A 22470-nucleotide genomic window follows, 5' to 3' on the forward strand; every position below is an offset into this window, starting at 1 on the left:
CCATATATTCCTTTTCTCTTCTTTGTTTTTCTCAAAGGATAGAAGGTTGCCTCACATGCAAGTTTTCCGGGGGTGATGGTATGGATAACGGCAAGCGACATTCAAGTTAACATTCTATGACAAGAAGCATAGCAAAGAAAAGTTAATTTCAAAAAAATTCAAAAAAATTCTTTGTTTAGAACTACTTACCCTTGAACTTTTTTCTTTTGTATGGAAAACTTGCACGTGAAGGAACCTTATCATGATCAGCTTGCGCTCTTTCTTTCGAGTCTGCTAAAAAATTTAAGTAGCTGCACTGAGACAGTCAAGTAACATGGCCAGCAACGGTATTTCCAGTAGGACACTAAGGACCCATTCCTCAAGCGCTCACGGCAAGTGTGTGCATCGGGAAGTTTCCAAAACAGCGTAGGCTACATGACATGCAAAGACAAAACTGAACAGGGAAATAGCATACATTCATCAAACACAGGAAGTTTATATGACATTAGTAGTTGTCGCAATTCTAACTTAAGAGAAATATTGTTTTTGACATGGACTGCTGGCAACAAGATGGAGCGAGCCCGCTTGTCCCTGCGCTAGCCTTCAACTCTCTTGACTTGGCTCACTCTATTGACAATAGGCTTGACGGTCTCTTCAATTTCTTTGCTGTCTGCATTCTTTAGCAAGCTTGCAATGACATTGGTGAAGTTTGTGCCGGGATTCCAATAACCAACCTTCACAAGTACCTTGAAGAGGATGTCCTGGTCGAGCTTGCGGTCTTCCTCGGCAAGAGAAGCGGATCGGTTGGCATGAAGCAGCTTGAGGGCGTCAACAACACTCTCAAAGAACATGGCCAGTCTGGCGATGGCGCTTAGCCTGTCATTGCTGGAGTAGCAAAAGTTTTGCAGAAACATGCTGGACAGCTCTGCGGTCAGATTTTGAGTTGCATCAACAAGGCGTTTGGTCGCGATCTTCATGCCTTTCTCCAAATCATTGTAAGTGTTGGCATTGCTGGCAAGCAAGTTCTTCTCATTTTGCAGGTCCTTGGGCAGAATCTTCTCGTGGGATCTGCTCTCTTCAAGATTCTTCTCATGCGTCTCCACCTTCAACTTTAGATTGACAATGGACTCGTTGGCTGCGGCATGATATTTGGTTTTGGCAGATATATAAGTTTGCCTCTCCGCCAAGTCATAGAGTGTGACGCCCGGATAATCAAGCTACAATAACCCTCTACTAACGATGCCACGTCACCTCCATTACGGTTACTAACCTCGCGTTAGTTCGAAACCAATTCAAATCCAAATTCAAAATCAAACAAATAATAGAAGTTTTCCAATCTTAAAACTAAAATGTTTGGAGAGAGCCAAATAATGCATAAGTAATATTGGTGAAGAAACCAACCTCTTTGAAAGTGTTTCATTCCTAAAGTAAATAAAATAGTAGCAAAACAATTAATCAAATGCTTTTTACAATTAATTAATTATTAAACTATTCTATCTAGTTGCCCAAACTTATGTGGCCGTAGTATAATTATTTAGACCAAATTAGGGACTACTTTTATAAGTCATAAATCTAAAATAAAAGTGAAACTAAAAGTAACAGAAAATAAATAAAAGAATAAAAACAGAAGACAAAACAAATAAAAAAAAGAGAAAAGAAAACAGGACCCCCCCCCTGCTGGGCCAAGTGGCCCAGCTGGCCTCAGCCGCTCGAACGGGCCGGCCCACCCCAGTCCACCTCCCCTACTAACTTCCCACCCCCGTAACCCTAACCCCCCCACTCACCCAACTCCCTCTCCCCGTCCCGATCCGATCTGGATCGGTGCCGAAACCCCACTCCCCACTCTCCTCGCTCCCTGATCCCCTTCTGGATCGGGGGAACAACCTCGGCGCCCGGCGCCCCGCTGCCTACCACGCCGTTCCCCCGTCGCCTGGCGCTCGCGGGACCCCGTCCGCGCCATCCCGTCATCTCTTCCTCGCCCAAGTTCGCGCCCGAAGGCCGCAGACGCCGCGGCCACCGCCGCCCTGCCTGGACCTCGCCGGACGCCATCGCCGGACTACCTCCCCGTCGTCCTCTTCGTCGCCTACTCGTCCCCGTCTTCCTCCTCAACAACTCCAACGAGCCTCACCGCCCCTCGTCCCTGCAACGTGGGTGAGCCCCCGGGCTCCGGCCTCGCTCCTTCTCTGCTTGTGCTGCGGCTATCGCCGTGCACTGTCACCGTCGTGTCCTCCCCCCCTCCCCCGCCGTGGCTCGCACCACCAGCGCCAGCTACGCACCTGCCATGGCCGCCCGGCTCCCCCCTCCCGCTCCGGCTGCGCCACTTCGCACGAGGCCGTGCCCCGGCCAAGCAACCTGCACCTCCCGACCGTGGTCCGCGTGGGCCACAACCGCGCCGGCCGCGTCATCACTCCCCCTGCCGCCCACTACCTCCCCCAGCTGCGCCCGACGCTCCCTGTCCGCCCTGGCCGGCGCTCTCCTCCGCCCCGACCAGTGCCCGGGGCCAACCCGGGGATCACCCGCGCCCATTATCCCGTTACGGGGCGCCCAGCAGTGGCGTGTGTCACTGACCACTTGGGCCCGACCCTTTTTTTTAGAACGAAAAAGAAAAGAAGAAAAGGAAGAAAATAAATAAATAATAATAAGATAATAATAATTGATTAGTTAATTAACTTAATTAATCTAGTTTAATTAATCCTGCTTAATTAAACCCTAATTAACATGTTAGTCTATGATAGGTGGGTCCCACTGGACCCACAGGCCAGGTTTGACTTTGGTCAGCTGGGTTTGACCTGCTGATGCCATGGTGATGTCATACTGACATCACCTTTCACTGTTCTGGATAATGTTCGAGTTAATTAATTAAATAAATGTAAAAAATGCATAAAACTTTGATAAATCTTAGAAAATACACCGTAACTCGGATGCAAATACTTTATACATGAAAGTCGCTCAGAACGACAAGACGAATCTGGATAGATAGCCCGTACGTCCGCCGCACATCCCTATCATAGTGAACACGCAACTTTTCCCCCTCCGGTTCATCTGTCCGAAAACGCGAAACACCGGGAATACTTTCCCGGATGTTTTCCCCCTTCTCCGGTATCACCTACTACCGCGTTAGGGCACACCTAGCACCGCTCATTGTCACGTCACGCATCGTCATGCTTATGTTTGCATTGTATTTATTGTTTCTTCCCCCTCTGCTCTTCGATAGACTACGAGACCGATGCTGCTGCCGCCCGTTCGACTACGGAGTTGACGACCCCTCCTTCTTGCCAGAGCAACCAGGCAAGCCCCCCCTTGATCACCAGATATCGCCTACTCTTCTCTATACTACTTGCATTAGAGTAGTGTAGCATGTTACTTCTTTCCGTTAATCCTATTCTGATGCATAGCCTGTCATTGTTGTTACAACTGTTGATACCTTAACTACAATCCTAAATGCTTAGTATAGGATGCTAGTGTTCCATGTGTGGCCCTACACTCTTGTCTGTCTGCCATGCTATACTACTAGGCCGTGATCACTTCGGGAGGTGATCACGGGCATATACTATATACTTTACACTGTTACATTACCAGTGATACTGTTTGGAGATGGGGGCTGAAGGGGCAGGTGGCTCCATCCCGGTAGAGGTGGGCCTGGGTTCCCGACGGCCCCCGACTGTTACTTTGTGGCGGAGCGACAGGGCAGGTTGAGACCACCTAGGAGAGAGGTGGGCCTGGCCCTGGTCGTTGTTCGTGGATACTTAACACGTTTAACGAGATCTTGGTATTTGATCTGAGTCTGGCTATTGGCCTATATGCACTAACCATCTACGCGGGGACAGTTATGGGCACTCGACGTCATGGTATCAGCCGAAGCCTTCGTGACGTCAGCGACTGAGTGGCGCGCGCCGACTTGGATCGTAAGCCTGCTCTTGTATTAAGGGGGCTAGTTCTGCTTCCGGCCGCGTACGCAACATGCAGGTGTGCAATGTGCAATGGGCCCAGACCCCTGCGCCATAGGATTTAGACCGGCGTGCTGACCTCTCTGTTGTGCCTAGGTAGGGCAGCGACGTGTTGATCTTCCGAGGTCGGGCATGACCCAGGAAAGTGTGTCCGGCCAAATGGGATCGAGCGTGTTGGGTTATGTGGTGCACCCATGCAGGGAAGTTAATCTATTCGAATAGCCATGATCTTCGGTAACAGGATGACTTGGAGTTGTACCTTGACCTTATGGCAACTAGAACCGGATACTTAATAAAACACACCCTTCCAAGTGCCAGATACAACTGGTGATCGCTCTCTCACAGGGCGACGAGGGGAGGATCATCGGTTAGGATTATGCTATACGATGCTACTTGATGCTACTTGGTGAACTTACCATCTACTCTCTCCTACATGCTGCAAGATGGAGGTGGCCAGAAGCGTAGTCTTCGACAGGATTAGTTATCCCCCTCTTATTCTGGCATTCTGCAGTTCGGTCCACATATGATACCCTTATTCCATTTGATACCCATGCATATGTAGTGTAGCTCCTTGCTTGCGAGTACTTTGGATGAGTACTCACGGTTGCTTTCTCCCCCCTTTCCCCCTTTCATTTCTTTCTGGTTGTCGCAACCAGATGCTGGAGTCCAGGAGCCAGACGCCACCGTTGATGACGACTACTACTACTCAGGAGGTGCCTACTACTATGTGCAGCCCGCTGACGGCGACCAGGAGTAGTTTAGGAGGATCCCAGGCAAGAGGCCTGTGCCTCTTTCGATCTGTATCCCATTTTGTGTTAGCCTTCTTAAGGCAAACTTGTTTAACTTATGTCTGTACTCAGATATTGTTGCTTCCGCTGACTCATCTTTGATCGAGCTCTTGTATTCGAGCCTTCGAGGCCCCTGGCTTGTAATATAAAGCTTGTATTATTTTAATTTGTGTCTAGAGTTGTGTTGTGATATCTTCCCGTGAGTCCTTGATCTTGATCGTACACATTTGCGTGTATGATTAGTGTACGGTCAAATCGGGGGTGTCACATAGAGTATCTTCTCTCTGTCAACCTCGAGCATAGAGAGCTCCTTGTTGTTGACCTCGAGATCTGCCTCCAGGTTCTTTGCCTTGCCTTCCAACTCTTTCTTGGCAGCTTCTGCAGCTTTGGCAGCATTAACAGCCTCTTTAAGCTTCCAGGCGTTACTAGTGGCTTGGGCTTCAAGTGCCTCTTTGTGCTTCTGCTCTAGCTTCTGGGTCTACCACGCAAAATGGTCCTCAATTTCTTCATCCTTGCCGCAAAGCTTGGCGAAAAGCGCCTCCTCGGGAGCGGCAAGGTCTACTTCATGAGCGTCAATCCCAACCTTGCACTTGTCAAGCTTTGCTTCTCCTGTAGCTATACTCTCCATGGCTTCCTCTTGTGCATAAATTTTTGCCAGTCCTGAGACCTGAATTTATCCATCATAAATTTTTGCCTCTCCGTGGCTTCTCTTGTAGCTATACTTAGCTCCTCTTCAGCATCAGATTTATCCATCATAAGTTTTTGCCAGTCCTGAGTCAGTTGCTCCCGATAGGTGGCCAGTTCTTGGAGAAACTTAGCATACCAGATTTGCGTCTATTCGACGCGCTTCTGGAAATATGTTTCTATTGTTCCCACAACTCCCATCCTGGAGTCCAAGCTCTTTGATAGGTTGTAGAAAAGTGCTTGGAGCTGCTGGAAATTTCATCTCATGGCCTTGAGGACCTTCTCTTCCTTAGATCGACTGCTCTGGCATGTTGTTCATCAATGTTCTTTAGCCCGGCAGCAGTGAGGATATCTTCATCAAGGTTCCCTTCTTTAGTTTGCACCCCAATGCATGTTGTGCCTGGAATGCTCACGAACAGGTTGTCACCCACCTTGAGGTATATTCTTGCTGGAGAGCCTTTAGATATTGAAGGTTGATGCTCGACAGTAGCTTTGCTAGCAACTGGCACAGTCATGGCTGGGTTAGCTCCAAGCACTCCCGCGGCAAGAATGCCGTCAATGCCACCTGTGGACAAGTTGCCAGCCTCTGCAGCAGCTTTCTTGGCAACCTCTTTGTGTGTCCTCATCGGCATCAATCTTGTCGATCTCGTAGCGGTGTCCTTGGCGATTCCCGCAATGTCAGTGTCAACGTTCCTATCATCGGTTGGGGTCGGATCTGAAGATGGAGGAGAAGAACAAAACAAATTCAAGGCCAAGTTCAAGAAAACAAAAACAATGAAAGAAAAGCAAATTACTTCTATGGGACTATTGAGGAGTAACTTCATCTTCTCCAGCAACTTCATTTGTCATCATGGTGGTTGCCGGCACTCGTGCTTGCTAGCCCTTCCTCAACATGGACAGACTCGTCAGTGGAGGCCCTTGCTAGAGAGCCATCTTCGTGTAGTGTGGTTGATGAGGATGGCATGTCAAGATTTGCATGTGGCCATTCTCCTTGGTGTCCCTCTTCTCCTACAAGCTCATTGATTTTGAAGGAAATATACCCTAGAGGCAATAATAAAGTTTATTTCCTTATATCATGATAAATGTTTATTATTCATGCTAGAATTGTATTAACCAAATACTTGATACATGTGTGGATACATAGACAAAACATAGTGTCCCTAGTAAGCCTCTACTAGACTAGCTCGTTAATCAAAGATGGTTAAGTTTCCTAAACATAGACATGTGTTTTCATTTGATGAATGGGATCACATCATTAGGAGAATGATGTGATGCACAAGACCCATCTATTAGCTTAGCATAATGATCGTTAAGTTTTATTGCTACTGCTTTCTTGATGACTTATACATATTCCTCTAACTATGAGATTATGCAACTCCCGAATACCGGAGGAATACATTGTGTGCTATCAAACATCACAACGTAACTGGATGATTATAAATATTCTCTACAGGTGTCTCCAAAGGTGTTTTTTTAGGTTGGCATAGATCAAGATTAGAATTTGTCACTCCGAGTATCGGAGAGGTATCTCTCGGCCCACTCGGTAATGCACATCATGGTAAGCCTTGCAAGCAATGTGATTAATGAGTTAGTTGCGGGATGATGCATTACGGAACGAGTAAAGAGACTTGCCGGTAACGAGATTGAACTAGGTATGAAGATACTGACGACTGAATCTCGGGCAAGTGACATACGACTGACAATGGGAATAACATATGTTGTCATTACGGTTTCACCGATAAATATCTTCGTAGAATATGTAGGAACCAATATGAGCATCCAGGTTTCGCTGTTGGATATTGATCAGAGATGTGTCTCGGTCATGTCTACATAGTTCTCAAACCCGTAGGGTCCGCACGCTTAACGTTAGATGACGATTTTGTATTATATGAGTTATGTGATTTGGTGACCGAATGCCGTTCGGAGTCCCAGATGAGATCAAAGACATGACGAGGAGTCTCTAAATGGTCGAGAGGTAAAGATTCATATATTGGACGATGATATTCGGACATCTGAAGTGTTCCGGGGGTAGTGGGTGCATATCGGGTCACAGGAACGGGTTCCGGGCATCCCCCCTGGCAACTACATGGGCCTTAATGGGCCAAGAGGGGGACAGACCAGCCCCTAAGGGGCTGGTGCGCCCCTCTCATATGGGCTGGCCAAATTGGAGTAGAAAAGGGGAAGGACGAAAGGAAAAAGGGAATAGGATTCCCCCTTCCCCCTCTTCCCTTCCTACTCCAAATAGGAATAGGAAAGGGTGGAGGCCGTATTGGGAGGACCCCAAGTAGGATTCCTCCTACTTGGGGCACCCCCTTGGCTGCCTCTCCTCCCCTCCAACCTATATATATGAAGGGGGACACTGCTAGAACACACACCAATAATTATTATGTAGTGACCAGACCTCAAACAGTCTGATCTCTGTGCTCCGGTGTCATCCCTGGATCAGTAATGCTGACACCACACAGTACTCGAAGGATTTATAGCAGAGTAGCAATCACACACTTATTACATCGAGAGTCTCCAAAAGAGAACTTATTACAATAAATATGGCTTAAGGCCATCTAGAGACGATAACAGCGGAAGGCTTGGAAGATAAGTGAGTCCATCAACTCCAACGGCATCACTGAGTATAGAACCACAACCTAAAAACTCCTTAATCATCCTCTGGAAAGTCTGCAACATTAACGTTGCAGCCCGAAAACGGGTCAGCACATGGAATATGCTGGCAAGATAACACATAGAGAATAATGGAATGCAACAGCTATACTATATGCATATTTGGCTGGTGGAAAGCTCTATGGTTACAGTTTTTGCGTAAAGCCAATTTTTCCCTACTTCAAAGGAATAATTTTAATTACTATCATGGTGGTTGTTAAACATTGAGAATGGTTGACAGCATTCTCAATCCCAATGTATCATCATTAACCCAACAAAATTAATTTTAGAGTAACATGTTGAGATTCACATGATAATCCAGGTACTAGATACTCAAGATTGTCCATAACCGGGGACACAGCTAACCATGATTAGTTTGTTACACTCTGCAGAGGTTTGCGCACTTTTCCCCACAAGACTCGATCGCCTCCGTTTGGTTTCTCGCACTACATGGTGTTTGAGAAGACGGATGACCGAGACATACTCTTTCAGAAGCGCTAGCACCTTACGATCGGGTAGACCGTACCACCTACATCCCCTACATCTGCTAGTCTACCACTGTAAGATTTCGCACAACTTAGTCAACTATGCCAGAGCCCATAATGGCTTGTGGCTACACACGGAAGTTTCTAGTATGAATAATCTCATGATCCCTTTGAGCCTGGGTGGTGGTCCAAAAGAAAACAGGCAAGTCCTGGAAACCCCTGGTGCCTCAATCCACCCAGATGTGTGTTTAAGTTGCCACCTTAGATAAACCATTAATTAACAATCTCACATCTGTCATGGATATCACTCACCCAATCCACGTCTACTAGCATAGCATGGCATAATAAGCAAACGTAGAAGTAACTCCCAAAGGTTTGATAATAAACAGGTAATAGGTACTACCTCATCTACTTCCTATCCCACAATTTAATTGGATCCTAATCATGCAACGTGTGAGGATTGATCTAATGCAATAAAACTGGGTTGTAGAAAAGGTATGATCAAAGTGTTACTTGCCTTGCTGATGATCCGCGAAACCTAGAGATTCAAAGTAACAGGCGGCGCACTCCGGGTATTCTATCGCAGACAAACAACAAGCATACAATAAGTACTCATCTAATGCACATGTAAAACTCAAATAGAAGATCTAACCAGAAAGTTCAACTTAAGAACCCCGGTTTGCAAAAAGAATCAAATCGAACGAAGCAAAAGAAATGAAACGGCGAAAGAAAACAACTTCGTTCTAGTAATTTGGATCTAGGGCAAATTTTACAGTAGCAAAAACATGTTTAAGTTGATTATTCGGAAAGAGGGTTTCGAGAAGAAACTCCAGGCGCATGAATCGCCTGATTCCGATAAACGAGCGAAAAGTTATACTAAAACGAAAATCGGATCAGAAATCGCGATCAGAAAATAACCGCGGAAAATCCGACGAAAAAGAAAAACGACGAACAGAATTTTTTTTAACGGCACAGAAAACAAATCGGTGGCGAACCTCGGGCGGCACGCACTCCGGCGAGTCGGCGGCGGCGGGCGTCGGCGGCGGCGGCTGGAGGCGGCGGCTAGGGTTAGGGCAGGGGCGGCTGGGCCGCTGGGCTTTCGGGCTCTCGGGCGGCGCCTTATAAAGGCTCGGCCGGCGGTGTCCTGGCCGAGTACGGCCCAAAGTCGGTTCCGCGTTTTTTTAATAATTCCGCTCGGAATAAAAATAAAAATAAATACTAAACGGACTCCAAAAATCATGAAATAAATTTTGCCGCGTTTCTAAAATCAAGCCCGATAAAGTGAACATTTATCTGGGCCCAAACTATAACTTTGAGAAACACGCATTTTTCTAAATTCAAATAAAAATACCGAAAAACTACGAAATAAAACTTATTTGATTTTTTTATTAAATCCCCAATATTTCTATATTTCGGGAAAGTCATTTTATTCCCTCTCTCATATTTTTGTAATAGAAATAATTGATGATAAAATAAATAAAATCAAATGATCCTGTTTACATAATTTGAGAAAACTCAAATATGTAAATAATGAAATCCCCAACTCTCTCCATGGGTCCTTGAGTTGCTTAGGATTTTCTAGGATCAAAACCAAAAGCAAAATAAAATATGATATGCATGATGATCTAATGTATAACATTCCAAATTGAAAATTTGGGATGTTACAAACCTACCCCCCTTAAGATGAATCTCGCCCTCGAGATTCGGGTTGGCTAGAAAATAGGTGAGGGTGGTCTTTGAGCAAATCTTCCTCTCGCTCCCAGGTGGCTTCATCCTCCGTGTGGTGGCTCCACTGAACTTTGCAAACTTGATAACCTTGCTACGAGTAACTCGGCTGGCAAACTCAAGAATCTTGACTGGTTTCTCCTCATAGGTCAAATTGTTATCCAATTGAATTGCTTCCAATGGCACGGTGTCTCTCAAAGGTATGTCAGCCATCTCCGCGTGACACTTCTTCAACTGAGAAACGTGAAACACATCATGAACTCCTGTTAATCCTTCTGGCAATTCCAACTTGTAAGCCACTTCTCCCATACGCTCCAAAACTCGATATGGTCCTACAAATCGTGGCGCTAACTTCCCCTTAACTCCAAAGCGCTTAATCCCTCAAAGTGGGGATACTCGAAGATAAACTCTGTCTCCGACTTCGTAAACTATCTCCTTGCGTTTAGAATCTGCCTAGCTCTTCTGTCTGGACTGGGCTACCTTGAGCCTATCGCGAATCAACTTCACCTTCTGTTCAGACTCCTTAATCAGATCTGGTCCAAACAACTGGCGGTCTCTAACTTCGTCCCATGACAACGGTGTCCTGCACCTCCTTCCATACAAAGCTTCGAAAGGTGCCATCTTCAAACTGGTCTGATAGCTATTATTGTAAGAGAACTCTGCATATGGCAAATTATCGTCCCAACTAGATCCATAATCTAGCGCACAAGCTCTCAGCATATCCTCCAAAATCTGATTGACTCTCTCAGTCTGTCCATCTGTCTGCGGATGAAAAGTTGTACTAAATTCTAACCTAGTACCCAAAGTCTCATGCAACTGCTTCCAGAACTTTGAGGTAAACTGGTTCCTCTATCTGATACGATGCTCCTCGGAACTCCATGCAAACATACGATCCTGGTCATGTATATCTTTGCCAACTTAGCACTGGTGTAAGTGGTCTTTACTGGGATGAAATGTGCTACCTTCGTCAATCGATCGACTACAACCCAAATCGAGTCATAGCCTGAACGAGTCCTTGGTAATCCCGTGATAAAATCCATGCCTAGCTTATCCCACTTCCATTCGGGTATCGGCAATGGTTTCAACAATCCTGCTGGCTTCTGATGCTCTGCCTTTACTCTCTGACATACATCACAAACTGCTACATACTCCGCAATATCCTTTTTCATTCCGGTCCACCAGAAAATATCCTTCAAATCCAAATACATCTTGGTATTTCCTGGGTGAATCGAATACGGTGAATCATGTGCCTCTTGCAGAATCAACTTCCTGATTTCCGGGTTATTGGGCACGTAAACACGGTCTTCAAACCATAGGGTGTCGTGCTCATCCTCACGAAATCCTTTAGCTTTTCCCTTGCTCAGTTTCTCCTTTATAGCGGCAATCTCTTTGTCAATTTTCTGAGCTTCTCTGATTCTATCCATCAAGGTTGACTGAATTTCTAATGCTGCTACATAGCATCTCGGAACTATTTCCAAACATAGTTCACGAAGATTTTCTGCTAACTCCTTGGGTATTTCTCCCGTCATTAACGTGTTGACATGGCTCTTGCGGCTTAATGCATCAGCTACTACATTAGCTTTTCCGGGATGATAATGCAATCTCATATCATAATCCTTGATGAGCTCCAACCATCTCCTTTGTCTAAGGTTTAACTCCTTCTGCATGAAAATGTACTTTAGACTCTTATGATCCGTGTACACCTCACAATTATTTCCAATGAGGAAATGTCTCCATGTCTTCAATGCATGCACTACGGCTGCTAACTCCAAATCATGCGTAGCATAATTCAATTCGTGGGGCTTCAGTTGTCGTGAAGCATACGAAACAACTCTTCCTTCCTGCATAAGCACTGCTCCAAGTCCTCGACGTGAAGCGTCGCAATACACCTCATAGTCCTTGGTTTGATCTGGCAAAATCAACACTGGTGAGGTAACCAAACGTTTCTTCAACTCCTGGAAACTTGCCTCACACTCTTCAGTCCATTTGAACTTAGTATCCTTCTTCAACAACTCCGTCATAGGCTTCGCAATCCTTGAGAAATTTTCAATAAACCTACGGTAGTATCCTGCGAGTCCAAGAAAACTCCGGATCTCTCCAACTGTAGTTGGGGCTTCCCACCTGGTCACGGTTTCAACTTTAGCGGGATCTACTGCTATACCTTCTCCAGATATAAAATGTCCGAGGAATCCTACTTCCTTCAACCAAAACTCACATTTGCTGAACTTGGCATATAACTGATGTTCTTTAAGCTTTCCAAGTACCAAACGCAAATGCTCCTTATGCTCCTCTTCATTCTTCGAATAAACTAGGATATCATCAATTAACACTACGACGAACTTATCCAAAAACTCCATAAACACTTTGTTCATCATGTTCATAAAATAGGCAGGTGCGTTAGTCAGACCAAATGACATAACGGTATACTCATACAGCCCATACCTGGTGGTAAAAGCTGTCTTAGGTATGTCCTGCTCTCGAATCTTCAACTGGTGGTATCCTGATCGCAAATCGATCTTGGAAAACACTTTAGATCCTTGCAACCGATCAAACAGATCATTGATCATTGGTAGCGGGTACTTGTTCTTGATTATTACTTCATTCAATCCTCGATAGTCAACAACCATCCTTAACGATCCATCCTTCTTCTCCACTAGAAGTACTGGCGATCCCCAAGGCGAAGAACTTGGGCGAATATATCCCTTATCCAGTAACTCCTTAATCTGCTTCTTAATTTCCACCAAATCCTTTGCTGGCATCCTATATGGTCTCTTTGATATTGGCCCAGTGCCTGGAAATAGTTCAATAAAAAACTCAATGTCTCTATCCGGTGGCATGCCTGGCAACTCTTCGGGAAATACATCAGGAAAATCCTTTACCACTGGTACTTCCTCCTGCACAACTCCTGTTAGGCAATTTACTTGCGTCCTCTTTGGTACATGCTGGGATACATACTTGATCCTTCTCCCTTCTGGTGTGGTAAGAAAAATTGACTTACTAGCACACTCAATATTCCCTTCATACTTTGATAACCAATCCATGCCTAATATCACATCCAATCCTTGAGATTCCAATACTATTAGGTCTGAGGGAAAAACATAGTTACCAATCCTTAATGGTAACCGATAACACCATAGACTTGCCACATACTCTGCTCCTGGCGAGGTTACTAACATGGGTGACCTAAGGGCTTGGGTTGGTAGGTTATACTTATCCACAAATCCCCTTGAGATGTATGAATGCGATGCACCAGTATCAAAAAGAACGAGTGCAGTAAATGACTTAACCAAAAACTTACCTATTACTGCATCGGGCTGAGCTTCAACCTCCTCCACATTAACGTGGTTCACCTGTCCCCTGTTGAAAGGGTTCGGCTTCTTTCCCGAGCTTCCATTGCCGTTTTGGCCTTCAGGACATTCATTTGCATAATGGCCTGGCTTCGAACACTTATAGCAAGTGACGTGGCTCGAGTCCTTCTTGGCTGGGGTTGATGGGGTGCTGCGGTTATGGCCATTGCTTCCTCCATTCCCATTACCATTCTTGGTGCCATTGTGATTGTGCGAGCTACCTACTCCATGGGTATGCTGAAAATGTCCTCCCGGTCTAGGGGTAAAACGTGGCTTCTGCTGAGCTCCTGAATTATACTTTCCTTGTCCATACTTCCTCTTGCGGTTCTCAATTTGCTGCTGCTTCCCTTCAATCATAAGAGCACGATCTACCAACTCCTGGTAGTTGTTGAAGGTGGCTACCATCAACTGCATACTCAACTCATCATTCAGTCCTTCCAGGAATTTCTCCTGCTTAGCTGCATCCGTAGCAACGTCATCTGGGGCATAACGTGCTAGCTTACTAAACTCCTCCACATACTGGCCAACTGTCCGTCCTCCTTGGTGCAAGTTATGAAACTCATGCTTCTTCATGGACATTGCTCCTGCTGAGACATGGGCAGTACGAAAAGCCTGCTGAAACTGGTCCCATGTGACAGTGTCGACTGGGAAGGTGGCTGTGAAATTCTCCCACCAAGATGCTGCGGGTCCTTCTAACTGATGTGTGGCAAACTTAACCTTCTCCACATCTGTGCATCCTGCTGTGGTCAACTCCCTAGATATCTTGCGGAGCCAATCATCTGCTACTATCGGCTCGGTGCTACTGGAAAACACCGGCGGATTTAGCCTAAGAAAACGGGCTAAGTGGTCAACAGGTGGTGGTGGTGGTGGGTGTTGTTGTTGTTCCCGTGATTCTGATTCTGAACTAGCAACTGCATCAAGGTGTTCTGCTGCTGGATCAACTGGGTGAGCTCCGGCGGAAAGGCAAATCCGGGGACACGTCTCGGAGGCATCTGAGGGTTTTAGAAAAGACGAGATATAAGAATAGAGGGGGTCTAAAGAGAAAACACTACCCATATGCACATGAGGCAAAAACAAACAATTCACTTCAATCAATCAAACAAGGACATACAATCGATCTAGCTATCACAAAAGTGCTCGGACTACTATATTTACATGGTGGACTACTACTACTGATGAGGTGGTCTACTAGAAATATTCTACGGTTGTAGACTCCATGATATCTACTCCTGCTTCATCCACATAGTCATCATCGCTACTATCTTGTTCCGAGTCGGTGCCGTCAATGATGATGTAGTCCTCCGGGCTAATCTCCTTGGGTTCTTCGTCTTCATCTACTGGTGTCGAGCCTCCCATAAATATTCCAATCTTCTTGATCAGATCGTCATTCTTCTCCACCAATACTTCAATTTCTTCTTCATAATCTTCGCGTGTAGCCTTGAGTTCTTCCTCCAGTTCCTTGATTCTAGTCTTAGCCTTCTTCAGATCTATCATGTCGGCGCACATCTGATTCTCCTGTCGTCGAATGTGCTGGTTTAACTCCTGAATAAAAGCTGCAATTGATCTATCTTTCCTGGTGCTGATCATCTCCCAGTGTTCATCTCGGCGCCCACAAATCTGGTAGATAGTATCCTTAAGATCCTTGCGGTAGACTTCTCCAATGCGTCCCATGGCGATGTGAGCTGCCATGCTCTTTCCTAGACTCCAAGTTGGTGCATCAAAAGAAAACTCTATGGGCTCAGTGACTGGCATGAACGTCCTTCCTGGAACTTGAACTTGAATCATCCAGCGCTCTTCTTCAAGTAAAGTGGCGTTGTAGGTTCCCGTGAAGCTTGGTACTCCTATGTTCAGGTATCTAGTGACTTCCTTCAAGTGGCGTCCAAAGGGTGTATCCTCATCCGGTTGGTGAACTTGTTCCTTGCATCCGCCATCCTAAAGAGTAGAAAAGATGAGAAGTCAGAAGAGAAGAGAGTGAGTAGTGATCTAGGTCTTTAGCTTAGTGGTCGTGTCCTACAGTCAGCGTGTGCTCTGATACCATCTCTGTAGCGACCAGACCTCAAACAGTCTGATCTCTGTGCTCCGGTGTCATCCCTAGATCAGTAATGCTGACACCACACAGTACTCGAAGGATTTATAGCAGAGTAGCAATCACACACTTATTACATCGAGAGTCTCCAAAAGAGAACTTATTATAATAAATATGGCTTAAGGCCATCTAGTGATGATAACAGCGGAAGGCTTGGAAGATAAGTGAGTCCATCAACTCCAACGGCATCACTGAGTATAGAACCACGACCTAAAAACTCCTTAATCGTCGTCTGGAAAGTCTGCAACATTAACGTTGCAGCCCGAAAACGGGTCAGCACATGGAATATGCTGGCAAGATAACACATAGAGAATAATGGAATGCAACAGCTATACTATATGCATATTTGGCTGGTGGAAAGCTCTATGGTTACAGTTTTTGCGTAAAGCCAATTTTTCCCTACTTCAAAGGAATAATTTTAATTACTATCATGGTGGTTGTTAAACATTGAGAATGGTTGACAGCATTCTCAATCCCAATGTATCATCATTAACCCAACAAAATTAATTTTAGAGTAACATGTTGAGATTCACATGATAATCCAGGTACTAGATACTCAAGATTGTCCATAACTGGGGACACGACTAACCATGATTAGTTTGTTACACTCTGCAGAGGTTTGCGCACTTTTCCCCACAAGACTCGATCGCCTCCGTTTGGTTTCTCGCACTACATGGTGTTTGAGAAGACGGATGACCGAGACATACTCTTTCAGAAGCACTAGCACCTTACGATCGGGTAGACCGTACCACCTACATCCCCTACATCTGCTAGTCTACCACTGTAAGAGTTCGCACAACTTAGTCAACTATGCCAGAGCCCATAATGGCTTGTGGCTGCACACAGAAGTTTCTAGTATGAATAATCTCATGATCCCTTTGAGCCTGGGTGGCGGTCCAAAAGAAAAACAGGCAAGTCCTGGAAACCCCAGGTGCCTCAATCCACCCAGATGTGTGTTTAAGTTGCCACCTTAGATAAACCATTAATTAACAATCTCACATCTGTCATGGATATCACTCACCCAATCCACGTCTACTAGCATAGCATGGCATAATAAGCAAACGTAGAAGTAACTCCCAAAGGTTTGATAATAAACAGGTAATAGGTACTACCTCATCTACTTCCCATCCCACAATTTAATTGGATCCTAATCATGCAACGTGTGAGGATTGATCTAATGCAATAAAACTGGGTTGTAGAAAAGGTATGATCAAAGTGTTACTTGCCTTGCTGATGATCCGCGAAACCTAGAGATTCGAAGTAACAGGCGGCGCACTCCGGGTATTCTATCACAGACAAACAACAAGAATACAATAAGTACTCATCTAATGCACAGGTAAAACTCAAATAGAAGATCTAACCAGAAAGTTCAACTTAAGAACCCTGGTTTGCAAAAAGAATCAAATCGAATGAAGCAAAAGAAATCAAACGGCGAAAGAAAACAACTTCGTTCTAGTAATCTGGATCTAGGGCAAATTTTACAGTAGCAAAAACATGTTTATGTTGATTATTCGGAAAGAGGGTTTCGAGACGGAACTCCAGGCGCTTGAATCGCCTGATTCCGATAAACGAGCGAAAAGTTATACTAAAACGAAAATCGGATCAGAAATCGCGATCAGAAAATAACCGTGGAAAATCCGACGAAAAAGAAAAACGACGAACAGAACTTTTTTTAACGGCACGGAAAACAAGGCGGCGGCGAACCTCGGGCGGCGCGCACTCCGATGAGTCTGCGGCGGGCGGCGGCGGTGGCTGGAGGCGGCGGCTAGGGTTAGGGCAGGGGCGGCTGGGCGGCTGGGCTTTCGGGCTCTCGGGCGGCGCCTTATAAAGGCTCGGCCGGCGGTGTCCTGGCCGAGTACGGCCCAAAGTCGGTTGCGCGTTTTTTTAATAATTCCGCTCGGAAGAAAAATAAAAACAAATACTAAACGGACTCCAAAAATCATGAAATAAATTTTGCCGGGTTTCTAAAATCAAGCCCGATAAAGTGAACATTTATTTGGGCCCAAACTACAACTTTGAAAAACACGCATTTTTCCTAAATTCAAATAAAAATACCGAAAAACTCCGAAATAAAACTTATTTGATTTTTTTATTAAATCCTCAATATTTCTATATTTTGGGAAAGTCATTTTATTCCCTCTCTCATATTTTTGTAATAGAAATAATTGATGATAAAATAAATAAAATCAAATGATCCTGTTTACATAATTTGAGAAAACTCAAATATGTAAATAATGAAATCCCCAACTCTCTCCGTGGGTCCTTGAGTTGCTTAGGATTTTCTAGGATCAAAACACAAAAGCAAAATAAAATATGATATGCATGATGATCTAATGTATAACATTCCAAATTGAAAATTTGGGATGTTACATGTTAGCCGTGTGCAGCACCCCCCTCCACAGTTTACGCCTCCGGTCATATCTTCATAGTGCTTAGGCGAAGCCCTGCGCGGATCACTTCGCCATCACCGTCACCACACCATCGTGCTGACGGAACACTCCAACAACACTTTCCTGGATCAAGAGTTCAAAGGAAGTCACCGAGCTGAACATGTGCAGAACTCAGAGGTGTCGTACATTCGGTGCTTGATCGGTCGAAACAAGAAGAAGTTTGACTACATCAACCGCGTTGTCAAGCGCTTCCGCTTTCAGTCTACGAAGGTACATGGACACACTCTCCCCCTATCGTTGTTATGCATCTCTTAGATAGATCTTGCGTGATCGTAGGAAATTGTTGAAATTGCATGCTACATTCTCTAGCAGATTTCAGCAATGAAGACCTCCACACCAACACTCACAAGTGGGAAATGAGTGATAGACTCACCATTGGGGCTGTGCTGGGGACAGTGTCGAAGACTGAGCTCCGGGCTGATGACGACAATCTCTGGATCAGCCACGTTGCTTGCTTGCGGCTCATCGCCTGTTGTGGTCTTTGCCCTCTTCACCTGCCCCTACGCCAGCATTTCTGCGTCTTTGTAGAAAACAATACAAGACAAGAAAACTCAACAATTCAAGAAAAGTCAAAGACCAAAGGATACGGCAAGAGCTCTTACACTTCTTCCACTTCACCTTCACTCATGGCAGAGAGGTGAAAATCAACCTCTAATCCATTGTTGGTGGGAGAAGGTGGGGTAGGAGTCCTCGCGCACTTGGCTGCAATAGGAGTGGCAGGTCGAGAAGACCATGCTGCTCCAGTTGTCGGCGCGGCTGCATGCCTTGTGTACCATGAGGGCTGCTGTTGGCTTCCTTGCTGCTGTGCAGCCTTGCCAGTCGCCTTCTTGTCAACAGCCTTGTCATTGAAGAAGACGGATGCACTGGATCGCCAGAGGCAGATTTCTGGAGGACATATGGCTTCTTGGATAGGGCAGTGGGCTCCTCATACAGCCGCTCTTTGGGGCTGTCCTTGCCAGTAGAGTTCCCGGCAGCCTGGTCATCCTATTTCTCGGTGGGCTCGCCTTGCTCAGCAAGGATCTCCTCCATCACCGTTCCTTCACCAGCGTTGGCCTCCTAGAAACCAAAGTTTCCGACCTCTTTAGGCGGCTCAACCCATGTTCCGACAACGCCATGTGCACTATACTCTGGCATCATAGCTATGGGTGAGGTCAGGGCTGAGTTGTTGCATAGAGGGACAATGTTTGCCGGCAACATGTACTTGTCATCTGGCCTAAACAGTGTGTGGCACAGAGAAGTATGCTGCATAATCATCAAGTTGTTGTTCAACCGAGGGTTCAACCTCATGATGTCCGTAGTGTTCTTCAACTCTCAAGCAGGTCTTCCCTTGTCCTATAGAGGGGCGATTTGGCGGCAGAGAAAATTTGCGCCAACCATCTCGATTGTGAGCCCCGTAGCCCAGAGGTGATGGATTCTTGTCATGGCAACAATGAGCTTCTCGTTATCCTTGTCAAGGTTACTCCAATCCTTGCCACAGACTACCTTGGCAAAGTATAAGTAAGCAACAAAGAAGGGGACATTATCGACGCTGCCCTTGATGGAGCCGAGAAACACATGGGGGTAGAGTGAGCTTTCGTCTCCCTCCCCCACATGTAGGCATACCGCTCCACAAGGTCGCACTTGTCGAGCACCGGTTTGAAGATGACGTGTTGTCTCCGTGCCTACGCTAGAGCTTCTTTCCTCACCTCCACATCAGGGTCGACGACCTTCTCTGCCTTGTCCTTGCTTGTTTTTGGGCCATATCGGCAGAGAGAGCGGGGGCTGAGGAGGAGCGGGTGCGTGGGAGCGGCGCATCGATGAACTGTGCTCTGTTTTAGGCGCAAGGAGGAAGAAGATGACGGCTTGCGAGATTGGAAAGAGGCGAGGTAAAGGAGCAGTCCCTTCTGCGGATTTCTTTTTGTCAGGAAGGCGCGAGGGTGGCTCTTTACTGTCCAACATGGATGCGCTTTTGTAGGCACGCTACCAATGTAGCCGTTTCATCCCACCTATCCCATGTTCTTCATTTAATGCACATGTGTGCCTGTGCATTCAAGAGAAGATTATGAAATTTATCCTCTGCGATATGTGCCTGTGCACTCTTTGGGCCTAGGCCATGAACGCTTCGCATGGGCGTGTGGCCCAGGCCAGGGGCTCCTATCGGTGTACTAAGATTTGGGTCCTTAGTACCCTAGACTTATGCAAAGGCAGTGGTAGCCTTCCCAACGGCAAGGATTGCCGAAGGGCAACTAAGAATTAATCAAGACCAGATGACAAGATGCGAATAAGATACCCAAGCCAGTTATCAAGAGTACAGAAGATCAAGCTTGGGTTTGCCGGCAAGGTTCTTGTTCTTGCCGGAAAGCTTATGAAGACCCGACAAGCTCCGGACCTGGAAAGTTTCCACTGCCTTGCCACCGCTCCACCTCATCAATCAGCTTGTCACTTGTCGTATAGGTGTCGACTGGGCATGCATTTAGGTGATCTTTGTCTGGGCACATGGAAGCTCACCGCTGAAGACAGAACTTTAAAGACACTTATTCTGGTATTGTGTCAAGGAAATACGAGGTAGATGGGTGAAGGGCACAGAAGGAGAGATAACTCTTGTTGGGGAGCTCCATCAACATGATACCTCACGACGCATTGAATGTGTTTGTCATAACCCGTCAGAGTTAGGTATTTGACACTTTTGCAACCATTTGTAGCTTGTATTTACTATTTTGCTATTGTGGTGACCCCGCAGTCTATGAAAGGAGGCCCATGGCTACATTTACAAAGGTTGACAATTTTCCCAATTACACGCGTAGCTGCACTTCCCGCGCAATATTGCCGGTAAGTAGCCCTCCTTGTAGTTGTACACACACACACACTCAATACAACAAAGCAGGAGTAGGTTTTACGCTTCACAGTAGCCTGAACCTAGGTAAATTTTGTGCATTCTGCTAGTTCTTCTCTTTGTGCTTGTCGATCTCCCCATTTGAACCGCAAAGGGGCCTTTGCTGGTCCCATAGATCATCGTACGCATGACAAAATCAATAGTCTATATTTTGACATGAAGATATCAATATTGAGCATACCAACAAACAATCATGCCATTCAAAATATAAATGCTAAAGAACTCTATCCATACGAAATCATGTGGCCTTGTCATGCTCCATCTTCTGAACACAAAATGTATATCATGCACTACCGCGCTGTCAGCTAAGCAATTGGTTTATACTTTTTAGCGCGCTTCGGCCTTTTCAGCCCCCATGTAATACAGGGCCGTAAGCCATGGACAAAGCTCTATGAGTGTAATAGAATGAAGTGGTAGAGATTAATATGGAGAAGACTATCAGGGCCAGTTTTCTAGAACATAAAATCCCAGCAAATGACCCTCATGTCATCACCAGCCCCAGCATTATTGTTGCTGGTGGACACTTCCTTGTTACAGAATTCCAAGCATCTACAAGAATTTGAGTAAAAGACAATAAAGGTCCATTGAGTATAACAATGTTCTTTAGTGGTGGGTGACAGAAGCGACTCGTGGATCTCCAACATCGCTGGGACTCCATTCCCATAGGAACAGCTGACCTGGCTAACTTCAATCCCACGTGGCTACTATTTCCAATTCCTAGGTTGCGGGGCCTTCGTGGTGCTCCTGTCCAAGATAATAGCTAGGGACAAGCCTGCAAGTATGTTTTAATGTATGCGCAAACATCATGAACAAAAGATATACCAAATGCCTATGTTCATGGTGGATTAAAATTATATGCAAATGCTGACTGAAACTAAAGCATGGCTTGATAATTATTAATATGATGCAGATAATTAAATAAAATATATTAGTAATAAACCAAAAAATAAAATGGAACATCAGGCCTTCGGCCGCCCGAGGGATTCCAAGAAAAATTCCAAACGGGTGTCTGAAAGCGACGCCTCGAGAGGTCTTGAAAAGAAAAACTGAGTATCCACGTAGTCTAGCGATCCCAAGTGATACTTAGAAAAGAATATAAAACTAAGTGCACTGTTAGTCTGGCCATCCCAAGTGACACTCTCTAAAGTTCAAATAATATAGACTTGTTAGTACAAAATAACAGCAATATTTATATCAACAATATTCATGATAACAAAGATATCCATGATAGCATTAGTGGTGATAATAATTATCCTGTGAAAATGAATCATGCTCAATTTAATTGTTTCCTCCGAAGACCGACACTAAGACAAACACTTGGCTAACCCAAACTGTAGTCATCAACCTTGTACTCGGCTATTCGAATAGGTTTTATACTCTGCAGAGGTTGTACTTCTTACCCAGAAGTAAAGGATTTGTTTAGCCAACACCAACACGCTGACAAATTCCCAT

The sequence above is a fragment of the Triticum urartu genome, chromosome 4A (assembly GCF_056163025.1).
Source record: "Triticum urartu cultivar PI428250 chromosome 4A, HENAU_Tu73, whole genome shotgun sequence".
In the NCBI taxonomy this organism is placed as follows: domain Eukaryota; kingdom Viridiplantae; phylum Streptophyta; class Magnoliopsida; order Poales; family Poaceae; genus Triticum; species Triticum urartu.